General features: G+C 33.0%; 1 long non-coding RNA gene across 5 annotated transcripts in view; it reads right to left on the reverse strand.

The window, feature by feature from the left end:
* The window catches only part of LOC140622252 (uncharacterized), a 91,263-nt gene extending 86,449 nt beyond the window's left edge, over window positions 1-4,814 (reverse strand). For 3 of the 5 annotated variants that reach the window (XR_012022004.1, XR_012022003.1, XR_012022000.1), the window contains exons 1-2: window positions 4,740-4,805; window positions 1,153-1,312 (exon numbers count right to left, since the gene is read on the reverse strand). This is a non-coding gene — a long non-coding RNA (uncharacterized lncRNA). Of the gene's footprint in view, window positions 1-1,152; window positions 1,313-4,627 lie in introns of all 5 variants that reach the window. The other 2 variants (XR_012022002.1, XR_012022001.1) reach the window with 2 other exon arrangements.
* Between the last annotated feature and the right edge of the window lie 1,186 nt (window positions 4,815-6,000).

The following is a 6,000-nucleotide window of genomic DNA, read 5'->3' on the forward strand; positions in this document are numbered from 1 at the left end:
TTCATCTCTATTCCATGTGGACATATTTTTATCAAAATAATCACTTGTTTCATGAGATTTCTGTTGGGTCTAATTTACTTTTCTTTTGTAGTTATATGGTTATGAGGACATAAACTTTTTCATACAAGGTAAGTCTTTTGGGTATTATAAAAGCAGGTCGAGTTTCATTCTATTGATATACAGAGTGAAGACTATTTGATTCAAAATTTAATAAATATTCAGCATAGTACAAAACAGCTTGTGCTTGATGGTTTGTAGAAAATATTTATATTTCTCATAGCATGTTGGACATGCTATCTCCTTTGAAATGTTGAAACACCAGTCAAATACTTGTTCCCTCTGAAGTATTATTCATCATTCATATTCTTATGTATTTAATTTTGACATACATTTGTAAATTGTAATGAGAAACAATATATTTTTATATTGACTCCTCTGTGTGACCTAGTTAAAATAAGTTCTTAATATGTGTGTGTACATACATACATATATACATACATATATCCTCAAACATACATGAGTTTTACATGTCCTTTGTATAACCATTTGAGCTACAAAAGAAGAGGGATTGAAAAGAATATTTTTATCTCCCGTTGTGTGGCATACTAGATGCTCAGAACATACCTGCCAATTGAAATTTAAATGCAGCATGGATTTAAAAAAAATTTAAATCAGGGCAGCCCGGGTGGCTCAGTGGTTTAGCGCTGCCTTCAGCCTAGGGCCTGATCCTGGAGACCTGAGATCGAGTTCCATGTCAGGCTCCCTGCATGGAGCCTGCTTCTCCCTCTGCCTGTGTCTGTGCCTCTCTGTGTGTGTGTGTGTCTCTCATGAATAAATAAATAAAGTCTTAAAATATTTTAAATCATCTATACACTCAGAAAATAAGAGCCCAAATGAGATGAAAGTGAAAGGCTTGAGAATTGGTGAAATGTAAATGCCTGTTCCACCCTGACAACATTGATGAATCTTAAGTATATTGAAGAAATGGATTTATAGGTGACATATAATAAAAAGTCTGGTATCTAGCCCATGTGAGAGGGCTAATAGGACACCCCAGAAACTCCGCAGAAACTCCAAAAATGCAAAAACTCCAAAAATGATATACCTTAATTTTATAGGTGAAAAGAAGGCGTCAGCAAGAAACTTGCTTACCTTGACCTTAATATTGGCTTGAGGGAGATGATTCTCCACTAAGAATCCATGATCATAAACTGGCCCTCACACAAGTTTCACCACAGAGGTGATGAGATAGGAAATCCAAGCAGATAACTTTAATATACCATGGTCTATAGTAGTTTCTGTTTCCATCTGTCTGGCAGAGGCAAAGGCAAACGTTTTGGAGTGATAAAATTTAACTCAGCTGTAAACATTTCCATGAATTAATAATTCAATGAAAAGTCACAACACCGTAAAGAAAGAAGCATCGTGAGACTGAGCCAAAAGAAACAATTGTGACCAGAATAAGAGCTAAAAATACTCCCAGTAGTGGTACTCTCATACCCAAAAGTGTTATATCATTTGTTACAGGAAATAAGTAACAAAATTGAATATATGCGAAAGGAATAGAGGTCAATAAAAATAATTAAGAATTTTTTAAAGATTAGAAATTTTAGAACATAGAAATTACTGAAATTAAAATTTAAATGAATGAATTAAACTACACATTAGACCAAAATGAAGAGGTCTAGTATATAGAGGTTATATATCAGATATGAATCAATTACCCGGAATTTAATTCAGATAAACAAAGACATAGGAAATACAAAAGGTTAAGACATATAGCAATTAGAATAAAAATATATAACTTTCATTTTTTTAGTCTTCAGATGGGCTGTCATGTTAAATTACGAAAGTTAAAATAGTCAAAGCCATAATAATTGAGATTTTTTCCCCAGAATTGCTGGAGAAAACTCAATTCTGAAAAGCCCATCTGAAAAAAAAAAAAAAGTCAGTTATATAATAGTGAAAATGAATAACACAAAAGCCAAAGAAAACCTCTTAAAAAGGAAGACAAAAGGAAAAACAGACTACTTACAAATAATTCCAATAGATTCACAACTAATTTCTCAATAACAACAAAGGGGGTATGGAAGAGCCTGGCATGTTTTCAATAGTCTGGCCTCCTAATTTTGATAGTTTGTGAAATTGTCTTTTAAGAATATTGATAAAATAGTTCCGGTAAAAACAGATTAACCTATTTCCATACTAATCCATCTGTTCATGACAATTATATAGTCTGGACAAAATACACAAGGCAGTTATTTGCAAACAACAAAGCATATGTTTGGCTTTCATTTAATTCTATCAAAACACTTACAGACCTTTATAACACCACATAGATATAGCATAGATATTAATGTCTGACACACTATACATCAATTAAAAGTTGTAGTATTATTTTCTGTTTTATAACAACAGAAATTATTTTTCTGTGTATCATATGTTCTCAATAAACAGGGTGGTGAATAGAAGACATTCTTTAGTAAATTTCAGATTCTCATCCTCTTTTCGTAAATACTGATTCAGATATCACAGTAGAGGATTTTGGAGGTAAGAGTTTCCAGATGTGATTATGTAAATTTGCCCATCTTTCTCAAAGGGATTGCAGAGTGCTGTTCCTTTATCAGTCCAATAACAGCCGTTTCACCACAAATGCTATTAGGTAACACTCACTAGGAAGATGTTAGAGAACAATAGACATCACACTGTGATGTCTTGTCATAGCTATATTGACCAAAATCTTTCTATAAATTCACTACCATAGCAGGCCCTCCTAAATTCCCACTAACTGTCCTAATTGCTTTCCAGAAGCAAAAGTAAATTTTCCTTTCAGAATCCTCAAATTATCTCTATAATTTTTCAGGTTCTATGCCTAACATTTAACCAAAAATAACTTAAAAAATAGAAAACAGGACCAAATTACCAAAATTGAGAGATGGGGAAAAAAGACAATAATCTCATAAGCAATCCAAATGTTGGTGTTATTCAGGAATAATTGAAAACAATCTAGAGAATTTTAAGAGAAGAATGTAGTATTTTTAAAAAATCAAATAGAAATGGTAAAACTGAAAAATAAAATTACTAAAATTAAGAATTCAAAATATGGTTTTAACAACAGGTTAGACATGGTAGAGAAGAGGATTAGTAAAGTAACAGTAAATCATTAGAATATATTAAATAGAAACAGAGAGGGAGAGAAAGTGGGGGAAAGCAGCAGATTATATATAGGATGTTTTATACAATGAAATATTACTCAGCTATAAAACATCTCACATAATTTCACTGAAGATCCAAAAGGAAGGAAGATAGAAAAATATACAAAAGCAATACATGAAATGATAATGGATAACAGTTTTCCAAGTCAATTAAAACATTAAGTCACAGAGCTAAGAAACAAAATTCAGGCAGGATAAATACAAAGAAAACAACATCTTGGAGATAACCAGAGAACTACCAAGAGAGCAAAGAATTAAGACAAATGCAGGAAGTAGAGAAGAAAAATCAGATACCTGGTGAGAATATAATTCAAATTGAAGGCATAATAAAGACATTTCAGGACAAAAAAAAATCTGAGAAAATAGCAAAAATATATGTTAAAAACAGAAATGATGAAATCAAGGAAAGGACAATAAAGAGAATGAAGAAAATCAATTCTGGTTCTTTGAAAACATTAATACTTTTAATAAAGACCTAGCAGAACTGATTTAGAAAAAAAAGAGAGAGAGAGAGAAAATAGAGAATATCCACACTGTCAATATTATTATTGTTTTTTCAAAGGACATCACTTACAGTTCCTAATAAGAATAAACAGAGTTATAAGAGGATGTTTTGAACAAATTTGTTGCCAATTCATTTGAAAAATTAGAGGAAATAAGTTCCCAGATAAACTCCTATTGTATAAATAGTTTGAAAAAATTTAACATTTATTTATAATACAAACTCTACATTGAAGATCAGCAAATTCTTTCTTTTTTTAAAGTTTTTTAAAAATTATTTATTCATGTGAGAGAGAGAGAGAGAGAGAGAGAGAGAAGCAGAGACACAGGCAGAGGGAGAAGCAGGCTCCATGCAGGAAGCCTGATGCGGGACTGGATCCTGGGACTCCAGGATCACGCCCTGGGCCAAAGGCAGGTGCTGAACCTCTGAGCTACCCAGGGATCCCCAGCAAATTCTTTCTTGAGGGACAAAATATAAATATTTTTGTTTTGTAGGCCACATAGTCTCAGTCACAACTACTCAATACTGAGATTGTAGAATAAAGTAGCTCAGAAAACATACAAATAGTCACTGTTATATTCAGTACAAATTTATTTATGAAAACAGACCATAGTTTACTGACCCTGCTCTAAGTAATTATTAATTATAGGGAATTATGTTAATCAGATAAATGATACCTATTAAAAACTTAGAGCAAACATCAGATTCAATCATGAATTATTGAAAGCTTTCCTCCTTGAGATAATAAAACAGAAAAGCAGGCTCGTTTTTACCTCTTCTATATAACTTATACAAGAGCCTTACACATGTGCTATCTAATTACAGTAGCCACTAGACACATACAGTGATATCCACCTAAATTAATTTAAAACAGAGTAAATATAAAGAATAAAATTGCTGCCCTTATTACCAGTTAAAGCTAAGTTGGAGGATGTTACTTAGTGCAAGAGCTAAATTATCTAACAGAATTCTAGATTTAGACAGATATACCCAGCCCAGCTCATACAGAGTTGAATCAGAACCTTTGCACACTTTACAACACAGAGAAGATTAAGAAGAAAACTTGTTCTTTGTAGGCAGGTGTGTCCTTAAGAAGCACAGAACTGAACTAGGTACATTCATTATTACATCATTCTTACAAAGGAGAGAATTCATTATATCTCTATCTTAGTCAGTTTTGGCTGCTGTAACAAAATACCACAGACTGGGTGGCTTATATAAACGGAAATTTTTCCTCACCATTCTAGAGGATTGATGTCTGAGGTCAGGATGCTAGCACAACCAGGTTCTTCTAGTGAAGGCCCTCTTCTGTATTGCAGATGGTCAACTTTTTGCTGTGCCCTCACATGGTGGAAAGGACTAGGACTCTAGCCTCTTTTTAAGGGCACTAATCCCATTTATGAGAGCTGCATCATAATGACCTAATCAATCACCTCCAAAGGTCCCCTAATATCATCTATAAAGCCACAGGAATCAAAACATTGTGGAATTGTCAAAAGAATAGAGGGAAATATCAATGAAACAGAATAGAGACCAGAAATAAACCTACATAAATATAGTCCATGATCTTTGGACAAAGGAGCAAAGGAACAGAAGTATTCTTTTCAATAAATTTTGCTAGAACAAAACATGCATGCAAAAGAGCAAATCAAGACACAGCTTTACACCGTTTATAACAATTCTCTCCAAATGGCTCATAAACCTGAATAAAAAGCACAAAACTATAAAACTCCTAGAAGACAACACAGAATAAAATCTAGATGTCCTTGGGCATGGTGGTGCCTTTTTTAGAGGCAATACCAAAGGCATGATCTGTGAAATAAAGAATTGATAAACTGGACTTCATTAAAATTAAAATGTAGGGATGCCTGGGTGGCTCAGCTGTTGAGTGTCAGCTCAGGGTGTAATCCCACATTCCTAGGATCAAGTCCCGCATCAGGCTTCTTGCAAGGAGCCTGCTTCTCCCTCTATCTCTGTCTCTGCCTCTCTGTGTGCTTCTCATGAACAAACAATTAAGTCTTTAAAAAATAATAAAATAAATAAAAATTAAATTAAAAACTTCTGCTCGGAAAAGACTGTGTCAAGACACAAGCCACAGATTGGGAAAAATATTTGCAAAACATGTTATTGGATAAAGAACTGTTATCCAAAATATGCAAAAACTATTAAAAATCAATGATGAGAAAATAACTATATTTAAAAATGGATAAGAAACCTGTGCAACTCATCTATTAGAATATATAGGTGACAAATAAACATGTGAAAAGATCTTCATTATATATG

Source organism: Canis lupus, chromosome 31 (assembly GCF_048164855.1).
Source record: "Canis lupus baileyi chromosome 31, mCanLup2.hap1, whole genome shotgun sequence".
Classification (NCBI taxonomy): domain Eukaryota; kingdom Metazoa; phylum Chordata; class Mammalia; order Carnivora; family Canidae; genus Canis; species Canis lupus.